Raw genomic sequence first — 11,849 nt, forward strand, 5'->3', positions numbered from 1 at the left:
GGATCGGCTGCCGGCACCTGATCCTGTCGGGGATCGGTGTTCTGAGGAGCACTTCATGCGGCTCCGGGCTGCCGTAAAAGAGCTTGACAGCGCGTGGTACGATTCCACGAACAATCTGACGGTATGTTCTATTAACTTTCAACCTTTGCCGGTTTCTTTGTTTCCGGTTCTGCTTTATCTTTTCCTTAGTTTCATGCCGGTTTCTCTCTTGTCTATCTTCCCAGTCCCCGAGTTTTGTGGTGAGAGCGCAGCTCTTAGCGCAAAACTTAACTTAAGTTTTTAGCGTGAAACCGGCACTGCCGATCCCGAGTTTCGGGTTAAACATCTTCTCCTTAACACATAATTTACTTTAGAAACGCGCAAAACCGGCACTGCCAGTCCCCGAGTTTCGGGTTAAGAACTTTGTTCTTAGCGCAAAACTTTATCTTAAAAACGCGGAAAACCGGCGCTGCCAGTCCCCGAGTTTCGGGTTAAGAACTTTGTTCTTAGCGCAAAACTTAACTCATTTCTTCTTTTTCTTGAACAGGTCACCGCTGACACTCGGAAGGCCCTCTTCGAGGAGCTTTTATGGGAGCACCGGGAGCTCGCTGAGGCACACGACAAGTGCCAAGGTGAGTTTTTTATTCTACCGGCATCTTTGCTACCGGAAACCTTTTTTCCTTGTGACACTTACAATTTCTGTTCAACAGTGATCCCGGAAGCTTCCATCGATGCTCTCAAGGAGCAGCTCGCCACGGCCCAACGTACTATTTTTTCCTTTCTCCTTTGAACTTGGTTTCTTTTCAGTTTTACTAGTGTAACCTTGCTAACACTCATTTTTCCGGTTACAGGGGAGAAGGATGAGCTCAGCCGGCAGCACCAGGAGGAGCTAAACGCCCTCAAGACCAGCTACCAGGAGCTCAAGTCTCAGTTGATTCAGCTGGGGCTTGACCACGCCAAGGCCCTCAAGGCCGCTGAAGTGACCGCAGCGGCCAAGTTGGACGAGGCTCTGGAGAATGCCTGCAATGCCACTGTGGTGTTGCGGGCAGAGCTGGAGGAGATGACCAAGGCCCGGAAGGGTGCCGATGAGAAGGCCGCGCGGCTGGAGGAGGGGCACAAGGAGGGCGATCAGCTGATCCTGCAGACCGACACACTTGCCCTCCGTAAGTTGTTTTCTTTTACACTTTGACTACTGCATACGAGCCTTTTTTCCTTCGACCCCATTTTTGTTTCCGCTATCTTTCCGTCCGGTCTCTCTTCTTCCGGATTCTTTTCTCTCCGGTCTCTTTTTCTTCCGGTCTCTTTTTCTTCCGGTCTCTTTTTGTTCCGGACTCTTTTCCTTAAGCTTTTTCTTTCTTTGCACAGGCCTCTTTCCGGACTCGCAGAGGTATGCCGTCAAGAAGGTCGACGCGCAGCGCAAGGACAAAGGCCAAGCGGATCTTACCGTGCCATGGACGCCCAAGGACCATCTGGTCGCGCTTAACGCGCGGGTGTCCCATATGCGCTGCATAGACCGCAATCTTTCGGACATCCCTGATGTAGCTACCCAGCTATACAGGACTTTATGGCTGGCGAGGAGGTGCCGGACACCTTCTCCCTCATCAACGACCGTACGAAAGGTGCCGGCGGGAGGATCCGCGAGTGGCGGTGCTCGCTGCCCGCGCTGGAGCGGACTCCGCCCTCCGCGTCGCCCGCTCCTGGTACCGGAGCTCAATACGGACGCCCTTGCGGCGTGCGCGAAGGCGCGAACGGACCTGGACCCGATCCTCTCCGCCAAGCAGCAGGATCGCGCGTACCGCATCGCGGAGTATGCCGACATGCGCACCTTCATCCCTCCCCCTCCTGGCGTCACGGATTATCTCGACGAGGAGGAGGGTGAAGCCGAAGAAGAGGTCCTGGGCGATGCTGGTGCCGGCGATGCTCCTCCGGAAGCCCCTGCTGCATGATGATTTCCTTTGAAGTGTTTGCTCATTATATCTGTTTGTCCTGTTGCTTTAAGACAATATCTGTTAAATTCTGCCCCGGAATGCCGGGGCTTATGATGTAAAACTTAAGTTTGCCTGTGGTTGTGCTACAACATTTCCTGCCGGTAAGTTATACCGGTAGCTAAGTACTTATGAGTTTGCCTTAGCATATTTTGCTTTTGGTTCCGCTTTTATCCTGCACTGCAAAGATTTCTCAATTGCTTCCGCATCCAATTTGATGCATACTTGGTTCTTTTGCCTTGGCTCTGCCTGCCTTCTACGGGCGTTCTTTGGCGTATGAGCACAAGGTTCTTTCACCAAACAAGCATCTTCTTGAACTTAGAAATAACTTTGAAATTTTGCAAAAAACCGGTTTAACCGGGGTTAATTAAATTTTTCAGATTGTTCTTTCCTGCTCTCCCTTTTCGCAGTTCATGTGCTTATCCCCTACCGGTTTATCTTGCTTGCCATGAAGCCGGTTTGCGGACAGCAGCAGAGTCGAAGACTCCGGTAGGATTTAGCACACTACTAAACCGGAAAGAAAAAACATTCAATAAGCAACCGGTAAACTGAAAAAAATAGACAAGTTACATGCAACTTAAGTTGGGGTAGTCCCCGAGATTCACTCAAGGTTCCGGCATCTTTTATTCATAGCATATAAGGTACAAAAGGAACTTCTTACACCACCACTTCAAGAGTAGAAAGGACGCAACGAGCTACGTTCCATGGACGCTTGCTCTCCTCGCCGGACCTGTCCGCCTTTCCTTTCTTCCATTCTGTGCATCTATCAAGTAGTATGCATCATTGTGAAGCACCTTGCTTACAATGAAGGGACCTTCCCACGGTGGCAAAAGCTTATGCCGGCCTTCTGCGCTGCACCGGGCGAAGTACAAGATCTCCTTCCCGGAAAACTCTTGGGTTAACCTTCCGGTTATGATAGCGTCTTAGGTTTCTTTGGTAAATGGCTGTTCTTGCCAAAGCCAGCTCTCTTGCTTCTTCTAGCAAGTCCACATCGTTTTCTCTGGCCTCTTTGACCTCTTGCTCAGTATAGAGCTGTACCCTTGGTGAATCATGGATGATATCGGTTGGTATCACCGCTTCTGCTCCATAAACCATGAAGAAGGGAGTGTATCCGGTAGACCGGTTTGGAGTTGTTCTTATACTCCACAGTACTGATGGTAGCTCATCGAGCCAACATCCCGGTGACTTTTCCACCGCATCAATGAGTCTAGGCTTGATACCGGAAAGCACCAAGGCGTTCATTCTTTCTACTTGGCCATTGCCCTGTGGATGTGCCACTGAGCACAAATCCAACCGGATGTTCTTTTCTTCACAGAACCTTTTGAACTCACCTTGAGCAAAGTTGGTTCCGTTATCAGTGATGATGTGCGGGTATCCATACCGCAAAATGACATCTTTCAAGAATTTCACAGCTGTATGCCCATCACACTTTGCGATAGGTTTTACTTCCACCACTTGGTGAACTTATCCACCATGACCAAGATGTGAGTCATGCTGCTTCTTGCAGTTTTGAATGGTCCAACCATGTCAAGGCACCAAACAGCGAATGGCCATGTTAGCGGTATTGTCTTTAAACCGGATCTTTGGGGTATGGTTTTGCTTGGCGTACCTACGGCAGCCGTTGCATTTTCTTACCAAATCCTCGGCGTCCTCCAAAGCAGTGGGCCAATAGAACCCATGCCGGAATACTTTTGCTACCAAAGCCCTTGATGAAGCATGATGCCCACATTCTCCTTGGTGAATTTCCTCAAGCATTTCTTTTCCTTCCTCCGGTTCCACACATCTTTGAAGGACACCGGTAACGCTTCTTTTGTACACCTCACCATTGATGAATGTGTAAGCTTTGGACCTTCTTTGTATCCTCCTTGATTCATTTTCGTCAGCCGGCAAGGTGCCGCTGATCAGGAATTCCTTAATAGGTTTAACCCATGATGGTATTTCTCGAACCAAAAACACCGGTGCATCTATCTCCATGCTATCTACCAGCATCGTTTCTTCCGGTATGGGTACAGCAGTCCCCGAGCCTACCGGAGCGATCCCGAGCTTGCCGGAGCAGTCCCCGGGTTCCCTTCATCGATATCCATGGGTACTACGTGTGACTCTGGTACAAAAATTGATTACGATTCCGGGCTCGGCTTGATCGATGGCACTCTTAGGTGAGCCAAAGCTATTCCGGGAGGAATTTCTTGCCTAGATGAGCCCAACTTGGACAAAGCATCCGCGGCTTCATTTTCTGCTCGCGGCACATGGTGAAACTCACATCCTTCGAAGAATCCGGCAATCTTTTGCACGTGAAACCGGTACGAGGCCATGTTGGCGTCTTTTGCATCCCAATCTCCTGAGCACTGCTGTACCACAAGGTCTGAATCGCCATAACAAATGATCCGGTGTGCACCGATCTCTTTTGCGACCTTAAGCCCATGGATCAAAGCTTCATATTCAGCGACATTGTTCGATGCCCTGAAATGCACTTGCAAAACATACCGGAGGTGGTCTCCTTTTGGTGAAGTAAGCACCACACCAGCGCCTAGACCTTCCTTGAGCTTAGATCCATCAAAGTGCATCTTCCAGTATTCTATCCTCTGATCTGGCGGTTTGTATTGCATCTCCGCCCAATCAACAAGGAAATCAGCCAAAGCCTGTGATTTTATGGCATCTCTTCTTTCATATACCGGCACGTACGGTGATATCTGGATCACCCATTTTGCAATCCGGCCGCTGGCATCTTTGTTGCACATGATGTCGGAAATTGGTGCTTCACTCACCACCTTCATGGGGTGCTCCTCAAAGTAGTGCTTGAGTTTTGTGGCGGCCATGTACACGCCATAAGTCATTTTCTGGAAGTGAGGGTAGTTTTGTTTTGAGAGGGAGAGCACCTCGCTCAAGTAGTATACCGGCCTCTGGACGGTTTTTTCTTCCTCTTCTCTTTCAACCACAACCACTACACTCACAACCCGGTTTGTTGCTGCTATGTATAACAGCATAGGCTCCCTTTCTAGAGGTGAAGCCAGTATGGGTGCTGTGGCTAGCATCTCCTTAAACGCTGCGTCTGCCTGAGGGGTCCAGACGAACGTGTCAGATTTCTTCATGAGAGCATAGAGTGGCAGAGCTTTTTCTCCCAACCTGCTTACAAACCGGCTCAGCGATGCCAAGCTTCCGGTAAACTTTTGCACATCTTTTAACTCTCGAGGGATAGCCATTCTTTCTATCGCCCGGATCTTTACCGGATTAACCTCTATGCCCCGGCTTGAAACCAGGAAACCGAGCAGCTTGCCGGCGGGGACACCAAAGGTACATTTTGCCGGATTGAGTTTCATCCGGAACCGCCTTAGGTTATCGAATGTTTGCCGGATGTCAAGAGGATCGATTCGTGGCAAAGGAAAAGGATCTCTTGGGCAAGCCTTGTTCAGGTTGGTGTAGTCGATGCACATGCGCCACACCTTCGGAGCTTTTGCCTCCAGGTTCTCATCTTTCTTCTTTTCAACCATTACCGGATTGGCCAGCCACTCTGTGTGCGTGACCTCCACAATGAATCCGGCAACAAGCAGCTTGGTTACTTCTTCTCCTATGATCTTTCTTCTGTCTTCAGCGAACCGACGCAGTGGTTGCCGCACCGGCTTGGCATCTTTCCGGACGTTTAGAGAGTGCTCAGCCAGCTCCCTCGGAACACCTACCAAATCATCAGTTGACCAGGCAAAGATATTCCGATTCTCACGGAGGAAGCTGACGAGCGCGCTTTCCTATGCTTGATCAAGGCCGGCGCCGATACGAACGGTGCGCTCTGGGTAAGCCGGATCCAGCACAATGTTCTTTGTTTCATTGGTTGGCTTGAATGCCGGTGTGCCCATGTTTTCACTCATTGCCGCCAAACTTATTTGTGAGGATTGAGCCAGCGCAACAGCTGTCTGCATTCTTTTCTTTTCCTCCGCGATCACCAGCGATTCTGCTAGGTTTGATCCGGCAGATGCAGTTTCCAGTGAGATCTTATAGTTTCCCACCACAGTCAATGGCCCACGAGGTGCCGGCATCTTCATCTTGAGGTAAGCCGTATGAGTGGTGGCCATGAAAGCAGCCAACGCCGGTCTCCCCAGCAAGGCATGGGAGGGACTGTCCAGATCCACCACCTCAAACTCCAGATTTTCCACCCGGCAATTGTCACGTCCTCCAAATGCCACGTCCACCCGAACTTTTCCTATCGGGGCACAGGACAAGCCAGGGACGATCCCATGGAACGTTGTGCGCGTTGGCTGAAGCATGTTTTCTGTTATGCCCAGCGTTTGCATGGTGTGCTTGTACATGATGTTGATGCTACTGCCATTGTCTATCAGCACCTTGCTGAACTTCACTCGAGTTTGCGGCCCTTTCATGATCGGGTCCACAACAAGAGCATATCCACCCGGATTCGGCATGATCTTTGGGTGATCCTTGGATGACCAGGTAATTTCCTGATTGGACCACATCATGTACTTGGGAACTGCCGGCATCACAGCATTGACCTCCATGGAGCGCCGGTGTACACTTTGCCGGTCTGTTGGCTCAGTGACAAAGACAACACAGCACAGATGCGGATCTTCGTAAACATTCCGGCCTAAAGGTGCCGGTGGAGGTGGCTGGTTATCATTTTGCTCCACCCGGTTAACTTGCTGGTACTGCTGCCGGTTTGGCTGCACCGGTAAGGCGTTTGGCCCGGTAAGTGGTGGTGGTGGCGGTAGCTGTTGTTGCTGCCGCGGCATGTCTTGCGGTGGCCGCGCATCTTTCACTGTTCCTTTTTGCATCAAGTACTTGGTCCAGGTACAATCCTTCGTCAGATGGTTTGACGGATGTGCCGGATTCGGCGTGTGCCACCGGCAAGGTTGATCCATGGCAGCTTCCATGGTGTATTTCGCGGGTTCTTGCCAGTTCTTCTTCTGGACCCAGGGTTTCTTTTCCACCCATTGTTTCTTAGGACCTGCCCATGGCTGCGATCCGGTTTTTTGCCTCTGGCTGTCGCTGGCCTCAAAGTTTTCCTGCACAGCAGCAACTTGCTGCGGACCGTACCTTCGATCCGGAAAATCTTCCCTTCTTTTGTTATTCCGGTTGTCCCAGTGTTGTTCGTGGCGCAGCTGTTCCGGCTCCGGTTGCACTGCCGGTTGCGTTGGGTCTCCCAACGCATAGCTATCCGCCACACGTATCATCTCTCGCTAACGTTGTCGGCATGTTGCGCCGCAACTTTTGCCACAACGGTGAACCTCTTCTGCATCCTTTGCTAAACCAAGCAATGGCTTGTGCCTCGATCACCCCCTCACAGGAGTTCCTTGTGGTGTTCCACCGGGCTAGATAATCCCGGTCTGTTTCGTTCGGTGCTGCACGCACAGAGCAAGTTGCTGCGGCCTGTTTGGCCTCGATAGGTGCTGCTGAAATTGCTCACAAAGGCCTCCTCAAAATCCAGCCAGCCATTTATGCTTCCCGCCGGCAAGTTGTTTAGCTGATTCTTGCCGGTCCAACCAAAAACGATGGTATGATCCTCACGGCCCAACGCCGGTTTCCTCCTCTGCTACGGTTCCTCCACCGCACGCAACGTATACCGCGGTCACGTAATCCGCGAGCCAATCTTCCGGCTTCGTGGTGCCGTCATACGTCTTTGTGTCACGGGGCAACATAAAGTTGCGAACTGGTGGTTTTTCTTTCATGATCCTTGGGCCAAAACACTTTGGACCTGGAGGACCTTCCTCCTCGATCATTTCGACAAGTATACTCTATCCAGACGGTGCCTCGCATCCCGTTCCGGTAAGTATCTCTCTCCCCGGCGTTCTCCCAATGGGTTCCGGTATGCTGCCGGTCTCGTGGAATCGGCTTCATCGTGACATTCCGGTACCGCGGCCCTTGCCTGCCGATACCTTGGGGGATCTATTTCCTCCTCCTCGTACGCTGCCCTTGCAGCTCGATAGTTTTGCCCGGTCTCATATCTACCGGTATGATTGTTTCCTGCATAGCCTGCGGCGTAGCCTCGCTCTGCCCCTTGGCTTTTTCTACCGGCATCGTGTTGCCCGGCTTGTTGCTTTCCGGCAAGAACCGGATCGTACACGATCATCTGCTGCGCATTCACTTCTTTTTCTCTCCTTCTATCCGGATGGGGACGAAGCCTGCCCATGGGATTTGCTACCGGCATTCTTTGTTGAACGCGCGGATTTTGAGGCCGCTGCCTTGTTCGGCTTAGCCACTGCTCAGACATTTTGCTGCTCAATGGTTTCCAGCAGCTCTCTAACACGCTCCTGCTGCTTTACCAAAGCCTCTCCGGAAAGCGACTCGCACAGCTCTACAGCGGCCTTAGCAGCTTTTATAGTTTTATCCGGGCTGCTATACTTAGGCTTTTCCACGATGCTAACGTATGCGAGAGGCGCTCTTGCCGGTAAGAATCTCTTTGCGCAAATCTTGATCTAGGTTGCGAGCTTTTAGCCGGTTTTCCGGCATCCTAGCAAAGCATGCGCGCTAACGAAGCAAAGCCATGGGCAGCGTTATACTCACGTACGGTTAGGTTCAGCTCGCGCTGCGCCCGACGATGTCCTTGCCGCTCTCCGGCATCTTACGGCGCTGCGCCTCCAGCTCCGCTGAGCCGCTGCCGGATCGATGTTCTGCGCGATGGGGGTGGCGAGGACGTTCATCGCCGCTGGAGCGGTGTCTCCGGTGGCGCGGATGATGCTCCCGCTGCGCTGCGCCGCGCTCCAGCGGTGGCTTAGCCGCACGGGTCGAAACCGCGCGACCGGCACCTTCAGCCGCAACCTCCTTTCCTGCACCAGCCACACCGGTCATCATTACCTCGACGCTGCCGGCGGCGCGGCCAGCACAGAGCCATCTTGGCGGGTCCGATGCCACCAGCACCGGTGAGAGGCGGCGCACGGGGACGGTGCGAAGTAGACGCGATGGCTGCCGAACTCGATGATGCGGCCGTTCTTGGGAAGACGCCGCCGTTGGCGAAGCAGCCCGCGTTGTCGTTGATGAAGTCCATGGCGTAGATGCTCGCACCAACGCGGACACCGTACGCTCGCCGGAGATCTCGAGAACGCCCGCCGAATGTGAACTCCATCAAGCGCCACTTCATGCCCCACGGTGGGCGCCAACTGTCGTCGTGGTGAACGAGCAGATGCCATAGGATGGCTTAGATTGGGGCCGAATGGACGCAAGAGGATTCGGGGGAGGGTTTGCGATCAGGTGGGAAGAGATTCCGGATGGTTTCCTCAAGAACTTGGCCAAGGCCAGAGGTTGAAGAAGAAAGACACAAGGAAGAACTCCCTCTAGATCACCATGTTCATAGATTCACACAAGTTACAGGCTCTGCCTTCGTGCATACACGCGTACATACTTGCCCGTGAAGATGGGCTGCCCCCTCTCCTTATATAGGGGAAAGGGTGGCTTACACTGCAAGAAACCCTAATGGCATCTTTGATGGACAAACTACTTTACAGAGTTCTTGTACAAAGCTACTTTAATCGCTCTTTGTACAAAGCTACTTTAATCATAGATGACACCGGGCCTTCTTTTATCATAGAAGGCGACGTCCCCGGCTTCTTTCTCCGTCACCTCTCTCTTTGGCGCCAGGGCTCTGAATAAAGTTACTTGGCTTAGCTCATCCTTGTCTTCTTGCTCTGAAGAGAATCTTTGACCAGTCCTGCCGACAGGCTCTCCTTTCCGGTATCTTTTATACCGGGTCCCGGCATACCCCTTTGGGGATACCGGCTTAGCCTTGCTCTTCCGGATTCCTACTAGGCTTCCGGCAAGAACATTAAACCGGTATCTCGATGGCTCAAACCATCCGGTTTGGCATGCCTTTGGCATACCGGGGGTTATCCCCCCAACATCATGGGATTTAGCCCATATCAAAAAAATTCTGCCGCCATGAGGGTTATTGCATACGGTATACCAGCAGATTATACCGACGAGTACCTTCGCATTGGTGTGCAAACAACCACGGATTGCGTGCGTATGTTTGCCAAGATGGTGATCAAGTTGTATGGAGAGAAGTATCTCCGAGCTCCAAATGAGGATGATACAAAAAGGCTCATGGAGATCAATGAAAAGAGGGGGTGGCCGGGGATGCTTGGTAGTTTGGATTGCATGCATTGGACATGGAAAAATTGTCCAAAAGCGTGGCATGGAATGTATTGTGGCAAAAGCCGTGATGTTACCATTGTTCTTGAAGCTGTGGCCTCTCAAGACTTATGGATTTGGCATGCTTTTTTTGGATTGTCGGGGACACTCAACGACATCAACATCTTGAATAGATCCCCTTTGTTTGCAAGACTAGTTAAGGGTGAAGCTCCACCTTGTAACTACAAAGTTATGAACAATGAGTACACCATGGGGTACTATCTCACAGATGGTATTTACCCTAACTATGCAACCCTTGTCAAGTCCATAAAAGAGAAAAAGGACAGGGCTTTGACAAGAAAGGAAGCTTGCTTCACCAAAAATCAAGAGGCATGCCGCAAAGATATTGAGAGAGCTTTTGGTGTCTTGCAAGCAAGGTTTGCAATTGTCCGGGGTCCTGCTAGGTTTTGGGACAAGGAAACTCTTGTTGATGTCATGACATGTTGTGTCATTCTTCACAACATGATCATTGAAGATGAAAGAGGTTTGAACTTGCCATGTTTCTATGACAATGTTGGCACCCGAGTGCAGCCCGAGAGGAACCCTGATCGGATTGAAGCTTTTCTTGCAGCTCATCGAGGCATTGAAAATGCCGAGACTCATCACCAGCTCACCCAAGATCTGATTGATCACCATTGGCAGTTGCATGGCCAATGAGTTTTTACATTCATTTCCCATTGTTGTATGTGTCAAACATTCATTTCCTATTCTTGTATGTGTGAAACATTTGTTATTTGTTTAATTCTTCCATTAGAACATTTATTGTAATAATTATGACGATTATTGTGTGATGTAAAACATTTATTTTATGTGAATGTTGTGTTGGTTTTAATATCCAAATTGTCAAAAAACCCTGTTTTGAGGGGTCAAAAACTCGGACGAGCTAGCAGAGCCGGCGAAAAGTGAATACAGGGCCCTTTACTCGTGTTTTAAGGGGCGAAAAAATACGGGGCGTGTTAGACATGCTCTAATCTAGCCCTCTCACGACCGCTACGACCCACTGGTCAAGTGAGCCGTCACCTGCAACGCCGTCAACCTCGACCATGCTGCACCCAGGCACCTTGGTCACTTCTTCTACGACGATGCGTTGTCTGAATTTTCCTGTGACTTGCTCATACATGCTATAGCAGCAAACAATAATTCCTGCGGAATAATTCTTGCCAATCTACTGTCCCGGATTCAGGACACGTCAACAGCATCTGTGTAAAGAAGACAAGGGCTTCCTACTTGCATACTACCTCAACCGCATCTGCACAACAATAAATACTAGGAGTCAGGATGGAACCCGGCCGAATCGACCTAAGAGCATCTCCAGTCGCATCCCCCAAACGACGTCCGGCAATAGCGCCGAATTTTCGTTTGGGGGACGTCCGGACGAAATTTTTGTTTGGAGGAGGTCTCTTTCCTAGCCACGTCCCCCAAACGCGACCTCCAAACAAAAAGCAAGTGTAAAAATCGTGTCCGGCGTCCCCGATGGAGTCTCTATACACAGGGGATGGGCTAGGGACGCCGGACAATATTTGAGGGACGTCCGGAGCGAAGCGACCTTTGGGGCACACGACTGGGACGTTTTTTTGGCCGGCGTCCCCCAAATCCCTTTGGGGGACGCTTTGGGGGACGCGGCTGGAGATGCTCTAAGATATCCCGATTCAATCCGTTTGTCTAGCTTCTCTCCTCTTTATATGGCTGCGCGCGGTACATAAAAGCCAAATCAATCTCCACGTTTTATATGTCCGCGTTAGTCTAGCCCGCCGTGCTGCC

The 11,849-nt window shown here is 51.1% G+C and overlaps 1 long non-coding RNA gene across 1 annotated transcript; it reads left to right on the forward strand.

Moving 5' to 3' along the window:
- The first annotated feature begins 480 nt into the window (after window positions 1-480).
- LOC139834093 (uncharacterized) lies at window positions 481-1,035 on the forward strand. The gene is made up of 3 exons (XR_011749409.1): window positions 481-611; window positions 690-743; window positions 831-1,035. It is a non-coding gene; the product is annotated as an uncharacterized lncRNA (long non-coding RNA).
- Window positions 1,036-11,849: the final 10,814 nt, after the last annotated feature.

Source organism: Lolium perenne, chromosome 7 (genome assembly GCF_019359855.2).
Source record: "Lolium perenne isolate Kyuss_39 chromosome 7, Kyuss_2.0, whole genome shotgun sequence".
Classification (NCBI taxonomy): Eukaryota; Viridiplantae; Streptophyta; class Magnoliopsida; order Poales; family Poaceae; genus Lolium; species Lolium perenne.